This window comes from Giraffa tippelskirchi, chromosome 3 (assembly GCF_054371585.1).
Source record: "Giraffa tippelskirchi isolate mGirTip1 chromosome 3, T2T-mGirTip1v1.2.pri, whole genome shotgun sequence".
In the NCBI taxonomy this organism is placed as follows: domain Eukaryota; kingdom Metazoa; phylum Chordata; class Mammalia; order Artiodactyla; family Giraffidae; genus Giraffa; species Giraffa tippelskirchi.
This window is the reverse complement of record NC_137277.1, coordinates 93,070,047-93,097,884: the sequence shown is the minus strand read 5'-3', so window position 1 is coordinate 93,097,884 and position 27,838 is coordinate 93,070,047. Positions and strand designations below refer to the sequence as shown.

The window sequence follows — 27,838 nt, the reverse complement described above, 5'->3', positions numbered from 1 at the left end:
CACATCAAGGGTGGCAGATCACAGAGACAGATCTACCCTTGGGCTCTTGATGGATCACTCACCTCCTGGACCCAAACAGCCTCTGCACTGCTTGTTAGGTTCAATAAACATCCTTCTTGACTTAGATAATTTTAGACAGCTTTTTTCATTAGCTGTGGTTGATACACCAAACAAATAAACACTCCTCAGTAGGTTCAAAAACTTGGTCAGTCCAGGAGCCAGTTTATAATCCAATTCTGACTACATATTTGGATGTCCTTTATCCTATACAAATGGATGACCTACAGAACCAATTACCAAATAAATAAAGTTCAACTAAATACAATCCTGGGTAATTTGCTGAATACACAAGATGAATGTGTCTCTTGAGAGAAAAAGAAATAAAACGCTGGTTTAGTTTCTCTTTACTCACATCAATAGCCTTTGTCATCTTTCCATTCCCTGAGGTCATCTCTGCCATGTCTCTTGAGTATCTTTCTCTTTGGGAGGAACAAACTAGCAAGGAGGCAGGAAATCCCTCTTCTGCCTCCTTTTTGTCCTGAAACTGTTGCCATTGTTAGTTTACTAGATTTTAGTTTACTTTGCACAAACACGATTTAGACCCACTAGAAGTTTAGGTACCTTAGATAGTCACAGCACCTTTTTCCAGAAAAACTCCAGGCCAATTCTGGGAATTATCTCATTTGTTCTTATATGACCCTTATAAGAGCGTCTGTGTTTTTATTCCAGTATGCCACTCTGCCACAAATCCTTGACCGGTATCTCATCCCTGATGAACTTTGATGTGGCTTGACATTACCTTCCTTGCTCCATGATCTGTGAAGAAAGAGAACACAGGTGAAGTGAATCCAGCACCTTTGGCATTTGGATTGATATGGGTACTCTGTTTCTGGATCTGGATTTTGTATGCACTTTGTTTACTTATCAAGAAATAATAATCCTAGATCAAGAAATCAGGATTGACACAAAACATGTTGTTTGAGCCTGTGAACAGCATGCCGTTGTGTGCTCAAGGAATGATGGGACCAGGAACCATTGTTAGGATCCTGCAGTGGGCATGGGACTCACCTCCTTCAGTGGCAGCCTTGATTCCAGTCCTTCTGAAGACAGACTGGAGCTCCAGGGCATCTGCCTGTTCTTCACCTCCTACTTCCTTCTCTCCTCTCCTCTCTTTACTGCCCGTTTGTTTCTTTTCTTCAAATACCAGAAAGATCAAAGAGGTAGACCCTTGGAGTGTATGGTACACACGGAGGTTATGGGTTATTATCCTAGTTCCTTTTCCTCTCCACCTAAAATCCCATTGTATTTGCTAAGACCAATGAACTTTATTCAATGGCTTCTAAGAATAGATTTTAGATAAGCAGAGGTGAAAAAACCAGCATGTTAAACCAAGGCATAATATATATCAATCTGATGTCATATTCCTTCTGGCTATAACCATTAGCAATGGCTAAGCCTAGTTAAACCAATGATTATTTAAAAGGACGATATATGAAAGTGAAAGTGTTAGTCACTCAGTTGTGTCTGACTCTTTGAGACCCCATGGATTGTAGCCAACCAGGCTCTTCTGTCCATGGGATTTTCCAAGCAAGAAGACTGGAGTGGGTTGCCATTTCCTCCTCCAGGGGATCTTCCCAATGCAGGGATCAAATGCAGGTCTCCCACATTGCAGGCAGATTATTTACCATCTGAGCCACCAGGGATACCCAATCAGTATCCCTGATTTAAATCAGCAATCAGTATTTTAAAAAATATTTCATTTCACGTATGCAAATCTTACATGGCAAACCAGTATGGATCCTCATGAATTAATCTCTTTTTACAATTTACTGTGAAAAAAAAAAGTCCCATTAAATGTCACCTTTTTATTTAATACATAGTTTTTTTTTTATCTTCATCTCCAGAGGAGAACTCACTCCTAAGCAACCAAATCTCTTCTTTAATCTGTCATCAAAGTGATATTTTTATTTATTTATTTATTTTTTATTAATTTATTTATTTTAGTTGGAGGCTAATTACTTTACAATACTGTAGTGGTTTTTGCCATACATTGACATGAATCAGCCATGGGTTTACATGAGTTCCCCATCCTGAACCCCCCTCCCACCTCCCTCCCCATCCCATCCCTCTGGGTCATCCCATTGCCCCAGCCCTGAGCACTATTCTCATGCATCGAACCTGGACTGGTGTTCTGTTTCACACATGATAATATACATGTTTCAATGCTATTCTCTCAGGTTGTCCCACCCTCACCTTCTCCCACAGTCAAAGTTATGGTAAAATATGTATCTTATCCTTATTAAAATTTGTCAGCGCTTCTCAGTGAGTTACAGTCACTTAGGAAAGTATGCAGGTGCCTTTATGATCTGGCCTTTGTCTCTTCTCTCTTTCACTTGGTAGCAACACAGACCTGGCTCTGCCATTTGTTAGCTGTTTGACATTGAACTTGTTACCTGACCAGTCCAATTTTTAGTTTCCTCTCTGTTAATAGAAACTATAATACCCATGGAAAGAGGGTTGTTGTTAGAATTAAATGATCTTCTTCACACACACACACATGCATGTAGAGTCACTTGTACAGTAGCTGGTATAACGTAGGTTTTCCATAAAAGCTAGAGGTTTTAGTAGTAATAGAAGTAGCAATAATAGGAATAACAGTATTATAGTTATTATTACTTTAATAATACCCATCATCAGAGCTTGAAGCATTAAATTGCATTCAAGCATTAAATTGTTAAATTTATACTTCTTAAATAAATGTTAGTTCCTTCTACTTTACAGTCACAGGCTAATGAACACTACTTCTCTCCTTCACAGCACATAAATAACTGAATTTTCAATACCTTGATCTCCATCCTGACTTATAATGAGCATGGTATTAAATAACTAAAATAGTGAATTTAGATATTCTAAATTATTTGCAGTCTTTTCTCTGGGGACATTTCAGCCTTTTCTCTGGTGCGGGGGTGAAGTTGGGAGGACTAAATATTAAAGAGGAACTAAGAACTTAAGGAGGAACAGAAGAGAAGAGTTTGAAAAAGCATGCCAGAGAGTTCTGATTTGCTTGAGTTCTCCTTCTTCACCTTCCCCTTGTGAAAATCACTGACTCACAGATCAGACAAAATGTATCTCATGGCCTGGGCTCCAAATGGGAGATATTTTTTTCAGTCTGAAGTACACATGGGAAATAGTGATTTCTGCATATGGTTTCATACTCCAATTTAGGTCCAATACTTTGAGTTGTATTATGTCTTAATAAGATCTCTTATCTCACTCATCATTTGAAGTAGACCATGGTTTATAGATTAATTGTAAGATAAAATAGGACTACTTGAGTTAAGAAGAGAATGAGGATTCTTTAAATCAGTTCTGAACTTCAGTGAGCATAAGAATCACTTGGACTACTTATTAAATCTGTAGATTTCTGGGTTCAATCTCTGGAGATTCTGAAAAAGTTGGTCTTGGGCAAGACCCAGGATCTGCATTTTAAACCAGTTCCTTAGATTAATTTGATGGAAATGGTACATAGATTGCAGTTTAAGAAGGTTATCCTGACAGAAAAGAGTAAAGATTACTATGAATATGAGATGGTCACTTTACACAATCAAGGCTGGAATTTAGCACTAATGTTCCCAATAGGTAAGAAAGAGTGGAAGTACACAGAATCACATGTATCTGATTTTATTTTAGGAAACAAAACCAAAAAAAATTCTTAAACACTATGTATAAAAAGACAAACTTTCTCCAAGAACCAAACTGAGGGAAGAAGTTTTGCTATCAAGGGACACTACGTAACATGCTTAGCAGATGTCTTAAATTTAATTCCACAGAAGACGCATACAAGGTTTAATCTAATAAGATTTATACTAATGGTTAAAGTAGTTGAACTCAGTGAATTCCATTAAGATGGTGATGAGATAAGATGATTTAGAAACTATACTTTCAGATTATTTAATATAAGTATTGGACTTACGGATCCCCCAAAATGGATAGCCTGCCTTTGAAATTATCTTAAAAGAATTTTAGCAGTTCAGAAATTAAGGGGAATTTCTTTATACCATGAATGAGGAAGCTGTTGTTCAAAGAGTATGACAAAAGCTTTACTCTAAAAAGGGTAGGTGTCACCAGCTGAGAAACTTTGGACAAATTTGCTTTAATTTTATTTTTCTTAGCTCATTTCTCTTTTTACTGTTAACGTTATTAATTGTAATATTAATACCAACAGTTGAATTTTCTAGAGATGAGTTTGTTTATATTTCCTTTTGTGTTAGTTTATCCTAACAATTGATTTATCCTTTAATTTCTTCTAGTCCAGTGTTTAATTTTTGTCTTATTCCAGCTCCATTGTTTTTAACCTTTATTTTGCCTCTTTAGTTTATCCTTTAGCTATTCTGGGGGCTTCCCTGGTGACTCATGTGACAGTAAAGAATCTGCCTGTCAAACAGGAGACCCGAGTTCAATCCCTCACTCAAGAAGATCCCCTAGAGAAGGAAATATCAACCACTCCAGTATTCTTGCCTGGAGAATTCCTTGGACAGAGGAGCCTGGTGGCTGGCTACAGTCCATGAGGTGGCAAAGAGTCGGACATGACTGACTTTTGTTTTCACTTCACTTAGATATTTTTAGCCATTTATGCAGCTTTCTTTCCTTTCAATCCATTTTATCCTCTTTTATGTTGACATAATGTACCTGCTTCAGAATTTTCCAGATCAAAACCATTTCTGGCAGGCATTCAACTGTAAAACCCTGGGGACTCAGTTAGCTCTTTGTGCAGGGGCTGAAGTAAATCCAAAACCACTCACTGAGGAGTTCACAACTATTTGTCATCAGGTCCCTGGCAGCGTTTCCCCATGGGGAGGGGGCAGTCTCTTCCATCTGGATGGGATTGCTGGTTGGCTCTTCAGCGTCTGTAATAGCTCTATCCTACCAGCTGCTTCTTTGGTTTTAGGACTTGAAACTGTTTCAAGTAAATAACTTCAAATGGTCAAATCACCAAGATGTTATGAAGTAATACACTGGGAATTTTGTCTAGGAAGGAAAACCACACATCTACTTCTCTGGGTACTTCAGATTCTCCTGGATCAAATTAGACCATTACAAGACTAAATGAAGATCTCAGTTAACTTAAAATCTGGGATTTCTTTCTTTGAGTTGTATTAAATTCATTTCTGCCTTACTCTAAAAATGTTGAGGCTGAAACTCAAGAGCTAAATGTACATTCTAAAACAGTGACTTCATTAATGTGCAATCTTGAACAGGTTTAATCATCTACATTTTCTCCATTTTCATCATCTTCAACTCCTTGTTGCTCATGGATTTTGAAAAAATAATGTACCATTTTACTTCAGTTTTTTTTTATAAAGAGATAGAGTATAATAAAAATAAAAAGTTGTTGTTGTTCAGTCACCAAGTTGTGCCTGACTCTTTTTTGACCATATGGACTGTAGCCCACCAAGCTCCTCTGTCCAAGGGATTCCCAGGCAAGAATACTGGAATGGGTTGCCATTTCCTTCTCCATAAATAAAAGTTAAATTTCTCTAAATACATGATTTAAAAGATTTATTGGAACTTGGAAGCCCAGTATTCTAAAACTGAAAAGGATCCTTCTGCTTTCTAGTTTCACCATTAGTTTTTGTCAGTGGTCCTCAAAATTTAGCATCAGAATCACCTGTAGGACTTTTAGTAAAACACAGCTTGCCAGGTTCCACCCCAGAGTTGCTTGTAGATACAGGTGAAGCCCCAAATCTTGTGCTTCTAATAAGCACACAGAGGATGCTGATGATGTTAGCCCAGGAATCACAGTTAGACAATGACTGGCTTATAGAATCCAGAAATTTTTTGGTTTTTTTGTTTGTTCTGCTTTTTGTTGTTTTTGAACTTAGAAGCATATGTACCAGTCATACTGCTCTCATTTTTATGATTTCTCAGAGATAATAGTCATAGCTTCTTCAGTCTCATTGTTCATTTGTTTAACGTCCTGCGGTGCAATTCTTTTGAACCTGGAAGCTTAAAACGATTTGTGGCAGTATTTCACAGAAGCCTGCAATAGCTTTGTAAGCGTCTCCCTGATTCCGGCCTGACTCCCATGGAGCCTATTTTCACCCAGCAGTCAGAGTGATTTGAGGAAAAGAAACCAAATCGAGTTATTTCTCTGTGCAGGAGCCTACAGGAGCTACCCAGAGAAAAGGCCAAACTCTTTATAATTGCCTCTAAGACCTTATGAATGGCTTTCCAGTTACCTTGCTGAACTCATCCTAAACTCATTGCTCTCCTTTTTTCTCACTCCTCTCTAGTCACACTGGCTACTAGCTGTCCTCTGCACCTGCCAAACACAGATATACTGCTCACTCTCCTAGCAGTGTTCTTTCCTCTAGATAACCTAACTTTCTCATCTGCAAGTCTTGGTCAAAAGTTTACCTTTTCAAAGAGACCTTCTGTGCTTCCCCTCCATCTCCTTACCCCACTTTATTGTTTCCAAAGCACTTATCACCTTATTATGTACTATATAATTAACTGATTTATAATGTCTGTTATTCACTTTCAATTTTCCCTGGGTAGAACATAAGACTTATAGGGGCTGGAATATTCCTTTCTTGGTCCCCTTTGTTCACCAGTGAATCCCAAGTGCTTAGAACAGTGCATGGCACATAGTGGGTGCTCAACAGACATTTTTTGAATAAATGAATTATTTAATGTTAGTTTCTTATAAAGATTTAAACTTTTCACTTAGATTTGCTATTTCAAATTCAGCCTACAACTACTCTTTAGAAAGTCTTGTATTCTATTTAACACAACATATTTTATAATAGCAAAATCTAGAAAAAAACTGAAATATCCACTCATATGGGATTGGTTAGGTAAATAAAGTAACTTAGGTAAATAAAGTAACTGTTTTGTGTCATACAGCCATGAAGATGATAAAACATAGAAAAGCGACAAAAGCCAAATTCTCTATAGGCACAATATTTTCTAATTATGTAGTCGTATTTCTTCTAGATCACATACATACATTCAGAACCTGTTTACCTCAAAGATTATTGACTAAGTATGCTGAGTTTGGGCTTCCCTGGTGGCTTAGGGGTAAAGAATCTGCTGCCAGTGCAGGAGACCTGGGTTCAATCCATCCCTGGGTCAGGAAGATTCCCCGGAGAAGGAAATGGCAACACTCCAGTATTCTTGCCTGGGAAACCCCATGGACAGAGGAGCCTGGGCCACAGTCCATGGGATCTCAAAGAGTCGGACACGACTCAGCAACTAAACAACAACATGCTGAGTTTATCAGACCCTCTTTAATACAAAGCAAAGTGAGGAATGAATATTTTACTCAAAGAATTCCACACTTCAAAATATCTTAGAGAAGGAATAGTAATGATAATAGAGGACACTGACTTGCTCTGTGCCAGGCACTGATTAGCTCATTTTTATCTTGACAGCAACTCAATGAGATAAAGGTGATTATTGTCCTCATTTTACAGATAAGGAAACAATAGAATTCAGAGAGGGTAAGTAACACATCTAAAGTCACATGGCTAGTAATCATGCCACCAAATCCAGTGTCTTTTTTTTTCTTAGAAAAAGTAAAAATCAGAGGCTCTCCCTAAAAATTAATTTACTGATTTGTTTCTCCAGCTTCATCTTACAAACTCTCCTACATGTGTGCTCCTCCCTAGTTAAACGTATCTGTTTGCCATTCCCTGAAAGTCCCCAGTCTCTGGCCTCTGACTTTCAGAAACTTTCCCTCTGCCTGAAATATTACTCACCACCAATTACTGCCTGTTAAAATCCTACCTATACTCCAAGGCTCATCATACCTAAATTCTGAGTCAAAAGTTGTTTTGCCTTCCTCTGAACTCCAACAGCTTGCACATATTGTCTTTAAAATTCATATAATAATTATAATACTCTGGCTTCTGCTTTTATTAAGGATGTGCCTTATTGCTTCTACATTTTAAATTTCTTGAAGCTAAAGATTTTACTGCTTATCTACCACAGTCAGCAGGATATTATTAGATATCTTCTGAATATAATTACCTAAAACAAATTCTGCTAATCCCCTATCCAGTGTGTTAGCTCTGGTCACATGTAGGAATTGAACACTTAAAATATAGCTACTGCCAAATCTGAAAGGATAATATTTTGGGATTTTGGCTTAAATTAAAAAAAAAAATCAGCATTAGTAACATTAATTTCAATGGTTTCTTTTGTCTTTTTTTAATGTTAGTATCTAGACATTTTCAAAGTAAATACGTTCATCTCATATCTGTAGTGGGGTGTGCTGGTTCAGTATATACCTTTCCCCTATTCCTTTTTCCTCCACCAAGTGATCAAACCTACTAACAAATGAATTAAGAAAGCGGGCAATCTCCTGTTCTGAGATGCTCTAAAAGGGAGAGGCACGTTCTTTCTGTATCATTTTTCTGTTTTACTTAGTTAGATTGTAGTTTTTGTCTTTAATTCCTAGGATTTCGGACCAAGAAACAAAAGTGAACATTGTGTGTTTGTGCATGTGTGTGTAAGAGAGAGAGAAACATGGAAAATAACATTTAAACACATTTAAACATCTAAATCAGAATATAACCAGAATTATAGAAAGCTTTCTATTTTGAAGTAAATTGGCATCAAGGAAAATAGAAAGCAAATAAAGTTCTTAGCCTAGTGAACAGCCCTTGATCCATTCCTACCGTAATGTCAGTTTTGCTTCAGCCATAATAGAGAGCCCTACAAGTTACCCCCAGCCACGTCTCTCCTACTGCTTGCTGGTGCCTTGTGCTTTAGGCTGTTTCTTTCCAGGCAACCACAGACTGTTTACTGACTGTAATCAAAATGACAGCACACTGTTTTCACAACCCAGTGTTAAGAGTCGATTGCCTTTTTCACTTGGCAACCTAAGGGAACTTGAGGTACAACTTGCATCACTTCAAGATGGTGGTGCTTACTTCATATGTAACCTGCATCCTTTGAGGCTTAAACTACAGAGGAATTGAGAGTTATCTAGCATGGAGCAGGGAGGCTGTAAAATCTGCCTTCAGATTAGTGTTAGTGGTAAACTCCACTGGAGCACACTTATTTAGGTGTGGCTGCGGTTCTGCTATGGTTCTTCCCCGGCCAGAACCCAGCCACCTGAGCAGCTTCTCTTTTAAGCATCCCCACTCCATCCCCACCCCATCCCAGCTAGATGGTTATAATGTTGTGGAGTCTGATCACCTTGAAGATGGAGAGGAGATGCAGAGGAGAGTGTAATATAATAGAAAACATGCCCTGCCCCTAAGAGAGACAGAAGAAAACAGAATGAGGGGAATGTAACCTGTGATTCAAGTAATCTGTTAAGTTCTAGGCTTGTCTTTGACGTCACTTGCTGTGACATGTTGAATGCTCAGTGTTTTTGGTGTTGAGTGTCCACATCTGTTATGGAGAAGGAAGGGGGGAAAGTGACTAGTTGATATGTAGTGCCTCTTTTATCTCTAAAGCACTGAAACTCTGTGCTTGGTGAATTCCAACATTCATCCCTTCTGAGAGACAGTGATCTGACGGTGCAGCAGTTACCTTATACTCTGAACTCAAAGGGTCATTGAATATTGGACTAATGATGTAACTGGGGTTGGCTGTGTTATACTTTTAGAGTCTGTCTTCATATTCAGAATACTTTATGGGTTATGTGCTTGTTAAAATTTGAGCTATGTTTTTTTGATGAATCAATATTATGAATACCTTGAGAAGAGTATAGCTGGAGGGTTGGTTGCTGAAAATAATTGTCCCTCACATCCTTTCTATTTAGATACTCAGTTCTGTACACATAATTTCTTCCTAAATTGGTGATATCAAAAATCTTCTATACAAATAACAATTTTTTTAAAAATACTAACAAAACCTTGAGTCTAGGTTTCAGTGAAATACGATCAGTCATTGAAGAAAATGTGAAAACACAGAGAGTCTGTGTTTTTCCTTCAGCCACTTAGCACATCATTGGTACCAAAATAGAGCAAAGACCTGCCTGCGCTGCCCTGAGTTAGGTGTAGATGTTACCACTTACTTGGGTTTCCTTGTTGGTCAGCGGTAAAGAATCCCCCTGTAAAGCAGGAGACATTCGATACCCGCATTGGAAAGATCCCCTGGAGGAGGGCATGGCAATCTACTCCAGTACCCTTGCCTGGAGAATCCCATGGACTGAGGAGCCTGGCAGGCTACAGTCCATAGAGTTGCAAAGAGTCGGACACGACTGAAGTGACTGAGCACGCACCCACATTACCACTTAATTGCAGGGGGATCACACAGTGGAGGGTCTCTGCATGTAAACACAGGAGGGATAGTGTTCAGAGCTCAGTTCTTTGGGGGCTAAAGGAAGCCAGAATGCCGCAGGCAAGAGAAAATTACATTTGATAAAAAATTTTCTTTAGAGATTGCAGCAACCAATATGCTAATTAGAGTCAAGACAGGCATAGCCTGCCTGGCCCTTCCCAGGATGCAGGATCTAGCAAGACTCTGGCTAGAGAGGGCAGCAATCATAAGGAGAAAAAAAAAGCATTGAACAGAGGAGATGCTAGGAAGGACAGAACTGGAATTTGTGGCATTTCTACAGTGTTCCATGTATGGAACTTGAACTAACTACTCAAGGACATGGATAATTTAGGATTCTGATAAAATTGTCTATTCAAAGTTGGGCATTGAATTCATTTATTCTTCAAATGTCTTTCCCCTTTTAAAAAAAATAATGGACTTTATTTTTCTAGGGCAGTTCTAGGTTACCAAAAACTTGAATAGAAAGTTCACAGAAAACACACTTATGTTTACCGAAAGGGAAAGGGGAGGGGAGGGATAAATTTAGGAGTTTGCAGATACAAACTACTATATATAAAATAAACAACAAAAGCCTACTGTATAGCATAGGGAACTATATTCAGTATCTTATAATAATCTGTAATGAAAAAGAAAAAAATGCATATACATATATATGAATTACTTTACTATACACCAGAAACTAACACAACATTGTATGTCAACTATACTTCAATTTAAAAAAAATCCAAGAAAACATAAAATATTTATCAAATGTTGAAAAAAAAAAGTTCAAAGAGTTTCCAAATCAAGTGTTCCTTTTTATGTCTTAAATATTTAGTTTTTAAATTTTTTATTCAGGAAGAAATTGAGAATAAAGAGAAAGTATTTTGTTATGCATAAAATTTCCCAAATTTAGCTCTCCTGAGGGATCTGGATTATTGGAGAAAGTGAGTATTATTTTATGGTTACATCTGTCTCACAGAGTGTTATTTAAAACGTATACAGTTATAGTACATTTAATGGATATTTAAAAGAAATGTGTCTTAACGATGACTCAGGATAATTTTGAGACACAGAGTAAACAACAAGTTTAATAAACGTATGAGAGAGCTCACTACTGCAGTTTTCAGGGTGTATTTTAACTCGTGCTAATTTGCATAGAGATCTGCATCATGATTTGGATGTGCTCTGCCACTTTTCATTTACTCCTAAGCATCACCCTTCCCCTTTTCAAAATATACTTAATGCTTTTGAATAACAAATTGGAATTCTTTTCCCCGAAGAATCAAATTATTTCTCACAGTTGTCACTGTGTTGGTGGAGAAAATGGTCGTATCAACCATAAATTTTTTGCTCTCCACACTGACTAATTTAAGGTGTCCTTACCTTTCATTAAAAGGCATTTCTTTTTGGTTCAGGCTTTCACTCTTATTAATATTCTACTGGTTATTTATATTTTTATTGTAGACTAAGTACTTTGAATATAAAGGTAGGATGTCATTTTTTTAAAAAATTAGTGATCTAATCCCAGTTTGAGAACCCAAGCACCATTTCATCGACGTCTACCATAAACTGAGCCTCAGATATAATATAGTGTTGCTTCTGTTCACCACGGAATCACTAGCCTCCTGTTTCAAAATACATGTATTCTCATCCTGAGATTTAACAGATCTTTCATATAGGATGATAATTTTCGTGACCTGGTTGACAAAACGGTCATGAAGAAAGCATAGTTAAGTATTAATATTAAAGGATGTTTCTCTAGAGGAAAGACTTTAGGATATAATCTGCTCTGAAGGATGGAGAGGATTGCTTTTATAGAGGCTACCACAGACTCTCTAGTTGTGGAAAGGATTGTGGGAAATCAACATGGAAAAGAAACTGTGATGTTAACCCAGAAAATGTTGAAAAGGCTGACTCACCTTCATAATGGAATTCGTTTTAGGAAAATCAATTCAGTATTAATTCCACTTAACTATTAGGTTAATTCACTTCTTCCTCAGAAATGCCACTTTCTGACCATACATTTTTAAGTGAATTTTGGCTTTAAATAATTTGTTGGTTTACAGATCTGCTTTACCTCTAAATCTGCCACAATTGAAGTTTCAATAATTCAAAATCAATGTTTTGTTTCCAGCTGAATGAACTGGCCATTCGAAGAATATCTTTCAGTGACCACTCTTATTTGATTTTAAGACTTAATTTTCAAAGGAACAATTTACAAGGTACAGAACAAAAAGAGGGCAAATCTCTGGTTGTACAAATTGAACTTTATGGATGTTTATGTCTAAGTGTGCACAATTGTTTGTATTGTTAGTTTGTAAAATATATCATAACCAGAAGCTGGGTCAACTTTCTAGTAGAGGTAAGGGTAGGAAATTACCAATTTGAAATATAAAACTGCTTAAACATATAGAATAAATACCAGCCTTTTCAACCGAAGGGGAAATGGACATGAACGTACTTTTTATTACTTTAAGTATTTGCATAGTCTTTTTACTTAACATGTGCCCACTTGTTAGTATTTTGAAATTATTCTAAAAGTTATTTCTCAGTTGTCTTTCACTTCTGTAGCCAAACTTTCATTAGCTTTTCTTGTTTTTCTCCATTTTCCTCTAGTCAATTGCTTTTCAAACCTGACTACATATTTGAACTATGCTTGCAGAGCTTTTAAACACTGATGGTCAGGCTCAGCCCAGCACATCTAATTGAATTGGCCTAAGGTAGAGCAAGCTTTACTCTTTTTTTTTTTTAGCTTTGCTCTTTTTGAAGCTTCCCAGTTGATTCCAATGTGTAGCCAGAGCTGTGCCCCACTCTCTGAATAAGCTCATCATGCTTTATCTCTTTCCATTTTCTCTCAGATGTTTGCACATCTATTTCCTTTAAACTGTTTTTTTTTTCCTCTCCTGTTATTATTATTCAGCTCAGTTCAGTTCAGTCGCTCAGTCATGTCCGACTCTTTGTGACCCCATGAACTGCAGCACGCCAGGCCTCTCTGTCCATCACCAACTCCCGGAGTCTACACAAACCCATGTCCATCGAGTTGGTGATGCCATCCAACCATCTCATCCTCTGTCGTCCCCTTCTCCTCCTGCCCCCAATCCCACCCAGCATTAGGGTCTTTTCCAATGAGTCAACTCTTTGCATGAGGTGACCAAAGTATTGGAGTTTCAGCTTCAACATCAGTCCTTCCAATGAACACCCAGGATTGATCTCTTTTAGGATGGATTGATTGGATCTCCTTGCTATTATTATTAGTGAAGTTTAAAAAGTCTGACTTTTTTTTTCAGTTTTCATTTTGCTTTTTCTTTCTAATTTTCCATGTACTAGTGAAGAAGTTCTCATTCCAGACATATGTATTTGATTTTTATTCTAATCTAATACCACTAAGTTTTAGATCAATGAAAAAGAATGCAATATATTTGTGTATTATACTTTTGTCTGTTCTTCCAATGCTAATATAATAATGTATTTTAATTTTTGGAATTGATATCGTAAGAATGATAGTAGAGCTCAATAAAATTGTTGAAAACTAATATGAAGAATGGGTTTACTTGAATTGTAATCATTAATGGCTATGATTGAAGATATTTTAATAAGATATTTCAGAACTTTGAGACCATGTTGTCTCAAGGACATGTAAATATTCTGGTAATGATATCTTTTCTCTTTTCTCAGCTAAAGGATATGTTTTTCCTACAAATTTCAATAATTTCAGAACACTGTAGAAGTGAGAATATTACATACTTCATCAACTAGCATAGCCGTAACAAGATATCCATAGCAAGAGAAGTATTAATAGCAACAAAAAAAGGGGAGTAAAAGGATCTAAGTAGATAAAATTCAGTGATGTAATTAGCAGCAGCAAAAACAAAATTATGGGAGGGAATATGTAGAACATCCAAGGATTTGAAATGAAAGAGAAAAATGGTGGGCAGTTAGTTAAGCCTGGAGGAGCAGATAGGAAATATGAATGAGTGTGGCACTTCCTCCAAATACAGTCAAGCCATTTCTTCTCCATGAAGTTTATTTACCCTTATTGGTAAAAATACTGGTTGGATTGGCAAAAGGAAAAAATATCTGGCCAAAAATCCCTTGGCCATATCCTGCCTGTAGATATGCTTTGTGGAATCTATCCAATATTGTAAATAATTTGAAATAGATGACAACATTTAACAAGAGGGAAGTTTCTCAAAAAACAAATCTAGATTTTAAGCTTCTTTGGAAAAATCATTAGATTCAATAGTCTCCTGGCCCTTAGGAGCATCCCCTCTTTAGAAAGCACATGGGCTGTGGAGTTTTTTAGTCCCAACCTGACTTGCTTTACTCGTTTCTCTCACCTGCTTCGTGCATGTAGGAATTTGGGCTTATTTCTTGGAGAATTCATTCTGAAGTTTATGTTCATCAATGGTGTAAGCTCCATGAAAAGAAATTGCTCAGAATACTTTGTCTACAGCCCTACCAGGCTGAATGTACTCAGTCTTATCAGAATACTTTAGACATAGCAAAAGCAACTTACATAAAGAAAAATAAATGTTACAAGCAAAAGCAGCAAGGACACAGAGAAGCTAACAAACAGGTGACTGGTTCTCAAATAGAGGCTTGAGCCCATAAAATGTGTCCTATTAATAAGCTCTGCAGGCTGCAGTCCATGGGGTCGCGAAGAGTCGGACATGACTGAGCAACTTCACTTTCACTTTTCTCTTTCATGCATTGGAGAAGGAAATGGCAACCCACTCCAGTGTTCTTGCCTGGAGAATCCCAGGGACGGCAGAGCCTGGTGGGCTGCTGTCTATGAGGTCGCACAGAGTTGGACATGACTGAAGCGACTTAGCAGCAGCAGCAGCATGCATATTTGGGGTTTGGTTCAGAAGTGCAATGTCACTTAATAACAGGAGCTGGGATTTAGTGAATTATTCCAGTTCAAGCTCTTGGAAAAAGAAAAGGACAAAATGTTCTGTAAGACCCAAGTAAGAATAGAGTATCTTCAGAATATTAGGAGATTAAAATTCCCAAAAGTGAGCTTCTTGGCAGAAAATGGCCAAGGTTATTTAAGGAGTGACTTCCCATCTTTGAAATCACCCATTGAATAAAACAATATTAAACTACTGTTTAAAAATTTAAAGACCATCATTTCTTTCTCTTTCCTCCAGCTCAGAGCTTAATCACATGCAGGGCTCCCTATATGCAGTCTGCAAAATCATGAAAACCTAATTCGACTATTACAGAAATAACTTCAGACTTTTAAAAGGTTTCCCTGAACTAAAACAACCCCTGAGAATTCCCTAATACAGCTACCACCTAGCATATGTTTATATGCACTGTATTTGTGTTTAATAGGTAGATTTAATTTATAAGCATGCTTATAAGTTACTTTGCAGTTACTCTCTATTCATTTATCTTGAGCAGAAATTTCTTTAAAGTTCTCTCTATAAAGTCCTTTTTTACTTCAAAGCCTGGAAAAAAGAGTTGGAGTATTATAAGAACCACTCAATAAATAGGAGGCATATTAAAACTTCTGTTATGCAGTTGAGCAGGTATTCATATAAAATTAAAAGAATTCTTCTATTGTGGCTAATTAGATGTCTGAACATAGATTCAGATTTCAGATATCCAAAGAGCCGGTGCCTGTCAGACAGGTCAGCAAGCACAACTTTGCTTAGCAAGAGAGCAAGATTTTCTTTATTAACTTACTTTCAGGTAAAATTAACAGAAAATTAACACTATTCTGCTCTTAACTCTACACATAAACCCATTAAAATGCATGCAAAGAATGTGTTAACTTCACCCCAGTGTGAAAAATATTATCAAGTAAAGCTGAACTAAAGTGGTAGCTTTCTAATCAAAGATAAATATATGAACTTGCAACCCAAGAAGCAATACAATTGGCTTTTATCCTTCCCAGATTTTATAACTACCTCAAAGAACAACCTACCTCAAGAACTTGTAGTTTGGATACCCGGTTCTACACTGGATTGCTGTTAAAATTGTTTATGGTGTAAAATTCAAGAGGAAGTACAGATAATTTAGAATTAAAGTTAATAAAAATTTAAAATAGATCCCTAGCTGAACTGAAGTGAACAGTAGTATACTGTTAATATCCTAAATTATATTTCAAGAGTTATGTGTGTGTGTTAGTCACTCAGTCATGTCTGACTCTGTGATCCCATGGACTGTAACTCACCAGGCTTCTCTGTCCATGGGATTCTCCAGGCAAGAATACTGGAGTGTATTGCCACTCCCTTCTCCAGAGGATCTTCCCCACCCAGGGATCGAACCCTAGTCTCCTGCATTGCAGGCAGATTCTTTACCATTTGAGCTATAGGGAAGCCCTTATTTCAGGAGTAGGTGGATAAATTAATCCTCAAGTTTTAGAAAACTGGTAAAACAATCATCAATATTAAGGAAGAATGAATAATATATTTTAGATGACAAAGTAAACATTATTCCCAATCTTCAGTGAGTTCACAGTGTTCCTATACATGAATGATAATGGGAAAGAAAGCAATCTGCACAGCCACTCATGCAAAGACATTTCACCATCTAGTCACATTTCATTCCTCAGTGAAAAAAAGTGTTTGTTTTTATATGCTTACACTTACGAGTGCTTTCATTTAACCCCTAAAAATAAGGAATCAGAAGAGCTGGGAATGAGCTGGAGTCAGGAAGATGGACTAAAGCAGGGCACTGTCTAATTGAGAAATTTTCCCCTTGTGTCTTGAAGACTCTAAAACTCAAGGCCATCTCAGATCTGTCTAATCATGAGCCCATTAAGTCATCTTGGCCGCCATGAAGATGAAACTGACATCGCAGTTATTTGAGTCAGTTTAAGAGGCCTAGGGTGGTTGAAGGGAAGGATTGGGAGGCCCGGGGTGCTGAAAAGACCTCCCAGCTCTAGCTCCCTAAGATCCCAGTAGCACATAGCTGTCAAGAGCATGAAGTTGTTTGTAGAAAAAATCCTTTGTAGGGAAGCAGAGATTTTGCTGTATGTCAACAGTTTCATCAGGCACAGTTTGACTTTCCACCTTTTATTGCACCATCAATTCTATTTAAGCAGTGGATAGTTTGAGTTGATCACATAGCCCACACATGCAGTCATTTCTGGGATTTAGGTTCTTTAAGTTGATGGTCATAGTAAAATTAATTCTTGGTGAAACCTAGGTTTTTTTTCATGACTCTTCACAGAGGCCTTCTGTCTAATAGTTGTATTGATTAAAGCACAAGTGAAATAAAGCCTTTTGCCCCTATTTTATTAAAAAAGAAAAAAGCCTTAGAAGTGGGGGTCCATGATAATGTATCATTGGCAAAAGAGTAGTCTTCTAGAAGGTATGAGAGTTCTATGAGCAATTCAGGAAATGGTCAAGATGTTAACACTAATTGATATTATTATAGAGAACACATTTTGTTGTTTCAGCAAAGGCATGCTTCCAGGATAAGAACTATTCCCTTTTCAACTACGGAATTTCTTGGCAGTTTCACTGTATTCTTCCTGTTGTGGTAGAAGATGCACTACCATCACCAGCATTAAAAAATAATACCTGTTCCTTTTGGCAAGAGTTGGTGAACAGGGGAGGAGGGATGGATTGGCATTTAATTGTGCTCCAGGATATGTAATAAACACTGGACAGACAATATTTATTTACACAATCCTGCAATGTTGGCACCATCATTCCTATTTATACTGGTGATATCATAGAGGCTCAGAAGGTTTAAATCTTTGTTAGTTAATAGTGGACCTAGGATTCATTGGGACTTCCCAGGTGGCTCAGTGGTAGAGAATCCACCTGCCAATATAGGAGACGCAAGAGACACAATTTCGATCCCTGGGTGAGGAAGATCCCTGAAGTAGGAAATGGCAACCCATTCCAGTATTCTTGCCTGAAAAATTCCATGGACAGAGGAGCCTGGCGGGCTGCAGTCCATGGGATTGCAGAGAGTTGGACATGACTGAAGCAACTAAGCACACACAATCACGTATATGAATCAAGCGTGTACACACACACACATATAAGATTCATTCCGCTAGCTATTGCTCTTAATCACTTCTACATGTTGCTTTCTGGTTGTTCCCACCACAGAGGAACTGGCTAAGGACCTTTAAACATCTCTATTTCTCTATTCTCATGTTTAGCACAAGATTAATGGTAATATAAAACTCAGTGAAAATCAGAGATGTATCAGATTACAGTTAAGCTGAGAAATCAATTGGTGAAAATCCAGATAAATTAGAACAATGAATGAAAAGTGTCCTTATATATCCTTGATTCCCATTTAACTCTTTTACAAGTGTTCCTTCTGAGGCAACAAAACTCATTAGTAGCAGAATTTGAATCAGAAATCAAGACTTCCAGCTCAGTGCCCAACCTATTTTTCTCTACCACACCAGTACATTACAATATTATTTTTGACCTAACAAATGAAGTCACTACTAGTTCTTTTTAAGAATAAGATACCAAACGTATTTGATATATCATTTAATCAAAACATGTTTGATTTCTAACAATTTTCAGAGAGCACATTTGGTGAATAATTCTGTTAGCATTTGCTCTTCATATGGTTACTACATATATAGAAAGAATTAAGAGATTGTTGCAACTATACTGATAAAAATATTACTAATAGTCAGGAACAAAATATAAGCATCCATTCGTAAATGTAAAACATTTCAGAAAGACCAGCTCTGGTGTTTACACAGAACAAAGTTACATCCAGTCACCTGTAGTGAAGCTTGGAGTGTACAATATGCTCAAGCCAATTAGCACCCATTTCTGGGAACCCTTTTCAAAGAAACAGTTTTCTTTATAGCCAATGGTAGGAGCTCAAAAATATACAAGACCCAGGGATTTTCTCTGAGGCAACCACTATTTTGTAATTTTTTTAGGTGTTTTTTTTTTTAATAAATTTATTTATTTTAGTTGGGGGCTAATTTTTAGGGGGAGTATTATTGCTAGCCAAGGTAAAATCCTGGATGAAAAATCAGTATTTTTCCATATCATTAGAGATTATAGTTGTTTTTAAAGCAGAGGCCGCAAGTTCTATTTTTAGGCTGGTTTGACCAGTACTGACTAGAAATCAGAGGTCTTTATTCCACACAGGGCACTCACTGCTTGGACTGATTGTGATGAAATGTTTTCATGCATAATCCTCTAAGCATATACACTTTTATCTTTGTCTCCATATGCTATATTACACCACCTGTTGTATTTTTTAAAAACCTCTCTGATTTTTAAAACTCTTCATTAAATGAATACCTATAGATTTTCTGCCAATAATTTTCTGTTCTATGTGATTGCTAATTGAATGCAATCTTTATTATTATTCTATAAAATATCTTAAAGAAACCGCAGAAGATATAGATTATAAAATAAATAATTGTTTTTTTGTCCAAGTGGCCCTCCTTGATAATTAGTAATAATAATGATAATAATAACCAGTTATTAAAATATACACAGAAAAAATACAGAAGTATATGAAGCTTATAACTCATCAAGAGGGTACAATAACCTTTAAATCAATAAATAAAGTGGTAAATAATGTAAAATGAATATGTTAAAATAAAGAAATAACACATAATGGAGTATTTAGGGATAGTTTTATTACTAGAAGGTTAAATCTCATTTTAATGGGTTAGTATTGGTGAGAATAGATTATTTTACAGACAAATGATAATGTTTTTCAAACAGCTATACACCTCTATATTGTTATCATTCCCTATACGCATAGCCTCCCAAAGCTGTTACAAAAAGACTAAAGCACGAGAATGATAGTTCCAATGTCACTATACATTTATGTTAAAAAAATACTAGGCACACTGGACATTTAAATAGATAAAGTATAGCCACAAAATCAATTAGGTTAGCTTTGTGTAATAAAAAATATGTTCTCGACTACAATGAATCATAAGCACCTACATGTTTCAAAAATACAAGCTCAGTAATGCCTAGTCTGTACCATAAGTCACCATTTCTAGACAGAGGCTCTTCCTTTGAGATAAAGGAATAGTAAGCAGTTTACACATCAAATGATGCCTTTGGTCCTTGTAATTGACATTAAAACAACATTAGGTTACAAATAGCAGCATGAAGATGATTTTAAAATAAGAGAAATGATCTGGTTGTTAAATTCTATGTTTCAGATAATTGAATATTTTGCCAGCTTACCTGATGAAACAGAGCCTTATGGATCACAGCATAACAAAGCCCGCATCCAAGATGGTTAGAGTATAAAGAGCCTTCCCCTGCAGTTGTTCAGATTTTTGGCCACAGAGGTTTACATATTAACTACAATGTTTTTTTTTTTTTCTCCTTTGCTTTCTCTCTGAACAAGAAAACAAAGAAACCTTTCCAGAATCCTCTCTGCTTATGCCTCCGCTTCCTGTTCTGAGATTCACTCTATGGTACCCAACATATATCAGAAAACAGCTTTGAGGGAAAAAAAAAGAAAGAAAAAAAAAAAAGCTGACAGCACTCGACATGGTACCGCCATCTACTGGCAGACACACAAAATTGAACAAAAGGAAAAACATCCCCATTATTCTTTATCATACCTATGCCCTACACATGAATATGTAAAAAATATTCTTTTGCATATGAAATTGTTGGAGTATGCACAGTTTTCTGATATTGTATATTTTTCTAAATTTTATAAGTTTACAATGCTGATTCAACCATAAATGAATACAATTAAAAACCCTCCAAATTTCTGTTTGAAAATCAGGTTTATGGACTACATGTAGAGTTTTGCAAAATCTCTCTTGTGGCCTGCTCTAGTCTTCTGAAAACTTTATCTTCCCACTGGATGAATTCTTTCTGAGTGAATAATCTGTCTCCTTAAAGAATAAGGTAATAGTCATTCACTGGTAGTCTTTTTGTGTTGCTTTTTTATAAAACATTTATAAGTAGTAATATATGGGAAAGTATTTTTAACTTCAGTGAGGCTTATGTAATTTAGATCTATGGATTATGTGTTCTATGTATATGACAGGAGGAACAGCTGAAATTCATCTAACATATGATAATATAATCAAAGGTTATATATTATTATATCTATGTCTTTAAAATATTGTACTTAAGAAAACATGGCTTATAAGGATATTGAAGCACACAATACATAAGCAAAATGACTTTATCAGTTTATTAAGAGATTTCTTAACTAATCAAAGTGCTATGCATTTCATTTGATCTTTCAGTTTACTTTAGAGAAAGCAACTATAATTTTATTAGTTTTCCATTAATTAAATATGTTCATATTAGGGAACACCTTACTATATGTCAGGCTCTATGTTAGCTTTGAAAAGACAAAGATGAAAACACAGTGCTTGTCATCAAGGAACTTATGTATAATGAAGAGAGAAATATAACGGATGCCATTTTTTTTTTACTATGTGCTCAAGGAGTGTTGTTTACCTAGTTTTTTAATTCTAGCCCCCATTTTGTCTAATGGCAGAAAAATAAATCCTGTCAGTTTCAGGTGGACTGAGTCACTTGGGGATTTTTCTAGTGATTTCAGGTTTACACTCTTCTCACGGGGACTGATCTCAGTCCAGAATATATTTAAGAAAAGCAGAATATGATCCCCAGCCTCCCACTTCTCTGTGTGGCCATTTAGTGGGTTGTGCGCGCTACAGTCCATGGGGTCGCAAAGAGTCGGACACGACTGAGCGACTGAACTGAGAATCTTGTATGATTCCGGGACATCATCAACCCTTCACTCAGACATCTGCCAATGTGCCTATATTCCTGTTTGGTCCCAGAAGCTCCATCGATTCAGTTTTGCATGGCAGCATCCCCTCTTCATGACCATTAGTTACCACAGGTTTTGCCAGCTCTTTCTCTCGGGTAACTTTTGCTCCTGTCCTGAAGGGAGGAGGGAAGAAAAGCAAGTAGCACCTTTCCAGGGTCACTCTGGGCTACAATTAGCTGACATAAGTCCCATGTCCCAGGCACCCCACACGGTCTTCTCTAGTCTCCTGTTTCCATCCCATGGACCATAATATGCTCTGTGGGCTTCAGAAAAATGAGGCACAGTCCCTACTATATTAGAAATTTTCAGCTTCTTATCTTTCTGCTTTTTAGCTACTCCTGGGGAAGGCAAACTATGTAGGAGGTCCTTATCAGAGACCCCATTGGTTTGGGTCTTGCTTCCTCACAGACTTGCTTTCCAGCCCCCAAAGAGTGTAGCTTGAATCTCTTCCTTCCGCACCAGTAGTAAGCTGGATCCACAAGTTTTCCTTGGAAATCTTCTGTCTTATACATAATGTGATAGTTTGCTGCTACAACAAAGGATCGCACTGGTTAGCTCAGACCCACAGACATTTATTATCTCACAGTTCTGGAGGTTTGAAGTCCTAAGTCAAGGTGTCAGCGGAATCACGCATCTTCTGAAAACTAGCGTCATCCCTGTGTCTTTCAGCTTTTAGTAGCCCAGATATTCCTTGGTGTGTGACACTGTAACTCTAGTCCTTGTCTCCGTCTTTCCGTAGTGTTCTCCCTGCGTCTCTTTGTATCATCTTCCCTCTGTGCACACCTGTCTCAATGTCCAAATTTCTTCTTTTTATAATGTCACAAGTCATTTTGTATTAGGTTCAACCGTAACGATTTCATTTTAATTTGCTTATCTCTGTAAAGACCTTGGGCTTCCTGCTGGCTCGGATGATAAAGAATCCACCTGCAATGCAGAGGACCTGAGTTCGATCCCTGGGTTGGAAAGATCCCCTGGAGAAGGGAATGGCAACCCACTCCAGTATTCTTGCCTGGAGAATCCCATGAATGGAGGATCCTGGTGGGTTACAGTTGCAAAGAATCAGACACAAATGAATGACTAACACTTTACTTTCTTTTTCATAAAGTCCTTATTTCCAAATAAGGGCATATTTTGAACCCCTTGAGATTAGGATTTCAATAGTCTTTTTTTTTTTTCTGAAGATATGTGGATACAGTTCAACTCATACACTTAGATTAACACCTTTTAAATTTAAAACACAAGAATCTGAAGATTCTTTTTTCTGTTTCCCATGACAGTTCCACATAAGGAATGATAGTTTTGATATCTGGCCAGAATGTTAGGGAGTGGCTGGGGGAAGAGCCTCAGGTAATAGTGAAGAAATTGAATAATAACAATAACAAAACCCAAAATTTATTTAGTACTTTGTGCCAGATGTTGTTCTATGCATTTTGCATATATTCATTTAACCCACCCATAGAAGGTATTCTTACATACATTTTACAGATCAAACAGTGAAATGTGGAAGAAAGTAAAAGCATATCAGTTAGCACTTTCCATATCTTACCATACAGGCAATTGTAATCTAGTAAGATAACTGTTATGATACAAATATGTACCAAGTGCTGGAGGAGCAAAAAGGAAATGAACTTCCACTAATTTAGATCGCTGCTACTCACACACTCAGGGAAAATTCAAAACAATTTACCATTTTGTCGTATACATTTTCTGTCCTGAGATATTTCTCTTTTTGAGGAACTTTTATTTTTTTCTCTTGTCACAGACAAATTTATCCCTTCACTGCGTGCTAAGTCGCTTCAGCCATGTCTGACTCTTTGTGACCCTATGGACTGTAGCCTGCCAGGCTTCTCTGTCCATGGGATTCTCCAGGCCAGAATACTGGAGTGGTTGCCATGCCCTCCTCTAAGGGCTATTCCCAACCTAGGGATTGAACCCGCATCTGTTATGTCTGCTGCATTGGCAGGCAGGCTCTTTACCACTAGCGCCGACTGGTAATGTTTATTAACTGCCAGTCCCTAGCAGGCCATACTAATTTCTCCACTAATAATGTTACTTAGAAGTATGTTCATTCTGATGTCCACTTTTGGGTATCCATTTGTTCAGGAGAGTTCCTGGTAGTGTTTTCTGGGGAACTGATTTTTATTTTAGCTGATTCCAGGCTCTGTGTGTGTGTGTGTGTGTGTGCGCACACACATTAAATTATAAACCCTATTCTTAGGACATTGAGGGGGAATTCTCACAGAATAAAATTTGGAGGAAGAAAAAGAAAAGCAATGAAGTTCTATAACAAGTCAACAGACAGAATTATAATTATAGTAAGAATTATATAATTCTTACTGAATATAAATTATATTGAATGACTATAAATTATACCAGATTTTACAGACAGAATTCATACATTACCATGGAATTATTTGTCTTATCTGATTCACATAGTCATTGCTAATTTTTTAATTGCTCCACTAGGTCTGTCAATGAGTTAACAATTATTTTCCAAACATACAAACCTGATTTAGCATTTTTCTTTTAAATTTTCCTAGATATCTACCTTTAATTGCCTTCCTCCCCTACCTTACAATTTGGAATGGTGGTTCCGTGGGCCTTGGACCAAGCAAAAATCTTATAAATCTGCAAAAATCAGGACAATACATGGAGCTAAGGTAAATATATAAAGAATATATTTAATATCCTAGATGCATCTATGAAGTAAGAGTAGGATACCTTGAGGGAATAATATAATAAAAAGTGCTCATAAATTATATAATAGACAAAGCAGGGGAAATCATTAGACAGTTTGAAAGAAAATAAAGACATATTTTAGAAAGTTGAACACAGCACAAAGATATAAAAATGTACTGGGGAAAAAAGCACCAACCCCTAAAGTAAAATATCAAATATCCAAAATACATACAGTACAAGACAAATTTCAAGGGTTTGACAGCTGTCGTTTTTAGGGGAGGAAGGGAATGAAGGGTAAATGTATGGAAATTTCAGGATTTGCTGTGTATATTTCTTTTCTGTCTGAAACATGTACAATTATATATGTGTGCATTACCAGTGCAATTAAAAATATATTTAAAATACTAAAAATACACTAAATATGTACCTTCATATTTATTTTTCTCTCAGTTTTTCCCTTTTAGTTGGGTTTAGAATAGATCCCTTCTGCTATTCAAAGAGATCCTGGAATATGTCTTCTCTAAAAAGAAGACATTCTCATTCATGCTGATGCTCAACTTCCATACTTCTATCTTTAGTCACTTTAATAGTATAGTTACCTACTACTCTGCTTGCATTTATTTTTATTAATTTCTATTTTATGAAAACTTAGGCTAATTTACATTGTATTTTCTGTCCTTTTATACTTCTGTAGTCCACTTTAGATCAGAATCTCCTGGTGGTAAATATTTTCACAAGCTCACTTTGCCCAGTGCTTAACATACAAGGTATAGTAAATTACAGCATGAAATAATTTCTTTGTTCTGAAAGAAAATAATGAAATATTTTTACATTTATTACATCTTTTTTTCTTTATAACACCTCTAGAAGTTGAGAAGTGTAGATATTTTTCACATTTGTTTACTGAGAAAAATTGGTACAGAAAAGTAAAAATTACATGGTGGTAAAAGTTGGTCTGAAAAACAGGATAATTGTCAGTTTCAAATCTGTTCAGTAGACAATATAATTTTATCTCATGGGCTCAAATATTCCAGATGTAACAACTGTCAAAATATTACTTAAGTGTGCTTCAGTTCAGTAATATTAAAATATTTTTATTGTTATTATAAAAGAGTAATGCAGTAAGAAATTCTCTGCTTCCAGGTGATTTCCAAATATAGATTACCCTCCATGTTGTAGCTATATAGCTATGTAATTACAATTATCTGAAGCTATCTTGGGCCACTATGCCTTTTTAAATATTATTCCCTCAGTTTTAAATTATATTTCATTGTTGCTTTTTTCATCCCCATTTCCCTTCTCACACCTGGACAATTGCTGTTTATTCTTGGAGACTCAGTTAGGATAATAAACCTGATATCCTGTCCTGCTCTCCCCATGAATGAATTATATACCCTCTTCTGCTTTTCCCAGATTATGGGTAGCATTGTATTATATGGTTGTACTTTATTATTTCATACCCTTTGATAGTATTTTTCATACTGAACTATAAATGTCGGCTTAGTTGCAGTGTTTCATCTTCTTCAAACCTCTCCTACACAGACTATGAGTTCCTTGAGAGCAAGAACTCTACTTCTTTATATCCTTTTCTTTGTTACTTAACACAATGCTTGGCAGGGAGTAGGTATTCAATAATTACCTGTGTTTTATAGGATGGTATTTTGTCACTGTGTATAAATTGGTATATTGTTTACCTCTTTCATTTAGAAAGCCAGTAATGAGAAAAGCTTTGCCATCTAATATAAGAATCTACTCTATTTTTAGAAAGTAAGCAAATGTACTTCATCTTTCCCTGTAACAACTTGTGGGGACCTATATTTAAATGTGAGGCATTAACTTTACTATAACCTTTCAATGTTACCTTTCATACTAGCAAACACATTGTCAGAAGTGAGAATGTGTCATCCACTCAGATGACTAAATATTCTTAGACTCTTGTAAATGTCCATTATTTACCAGGAGATTTCACTGGGAAAGGACAGATGCAAAGCAGATAACGTCAGGTCTTGGAGATACGCTCTGCTTCTCTCAGGAAAGATCACTGGATAATGTGTTTACCCATATGCACACAAGCTTTTCTGCTCTGTGGCTTTGTGACTAAGCAACAGACCATTTTTTTTTTTCCTACACAAACTTTGTTAGTGTGACAGTGTCACACTGTGGATTCAGCTAAGCTAGAGGGAAAAATACATTATTATTTTTCCCATGAGACTTTAGTGTCTGTCGCTAATTATAAGCAAGTTCTTAGACAATTCACTTATACAATTTCTCATTCTACCTTCTGAAATTTAGTGCATGCAAGTAACTACATGCCAATCTATGCAGGATTAGATCAATAGGAAAAGAATTAAATTTTTTTATTTAATATACTATTTTTAAAAATATTTACTTGAACTTAACATTTTTGCTGTTTGTCACTAGCATTATTTAATGCTAACACAATAAGATAGTAAAGTATTTGTAGACTATATGTATAAGTAGAGGGTTTAGTCCTTTGAAAAGCTTGTTTTATGTAAGATGTATTTTTATTTAGTTTATTGATTTTAAGAGGTGAATTTAGCTGATAAAAAGTCCATTGCAGTTTGAAAGTTCACTTAATTAGTGAAGAAAAAGAAATGAGAATTTTTTTTTAGTCAAATAAATCATGGTTGAAATTACTGTATTTATACTTCAGAAAATAATTACTCTAAATTTGCAAAGATTAATATGTTAATGAAACTTTACAAAGTGCTTTGGGCAGAAAAGAAGGGTCATTGAAAACAATGTGAAGGTCAAGGAGTATGGGAGGAATTGGGAGATGCGGATGAAGGAGAAGCTGGAAAGAAAGCAAGGGGCTGCTTTCTTAAGGAATTGCATCTACTAGAAAGAGGCCAAGAGGAAAGTCAGGGAGAAACATGGCGTGTTATTGTTGTAAACCTGGGAGAAAGATGATGATATGCATAAGTTGATGGAAGTGTAAATAGAGACAGGGAAGCCTGGCATGTTGCAGTCCATGGGGTCACAAAGAGTCAGACATAACTGAGCTACTGAACTGAACTGACACAGATTTGAAATATATTATAAAATTTACGTTGCATATATGATTTTCGTCTATATCCAAGTACATGAAAATTACAGGTTGATAATAACTTCAACTTAATAA

The 27,838-nt window shown here is 36.4% G+C and overlaps 1 protein-coding gene across 1 annotated transcript in view; it reads right to left on the bottom strand.

Annotated features, from left to right (window-relative positions):
- LOC145542439 (sodium channel protein type 3 subunit alpha-like) overlaps positions 1 to 27,838 on the bottom strand; it is a 180,015-nt gene that overhangs the window by 97,131 nt on the left and 55,046 nt on the right. Inside the window, exons 3-4 of the mRNA XM_081581249.1 lie at positions 1,069 to 1,227; positions 622 to 816 (exon numbers count right to left, since the gene is read on the bottom strand). The gene's annotated coding sequence lies outside the window, so the exon portion shown is untranslated. The remainder of the gene's footprint in view (positions 1 to 621; positions 817 to 1,068; positions 1,228 to 27,838) is intronic.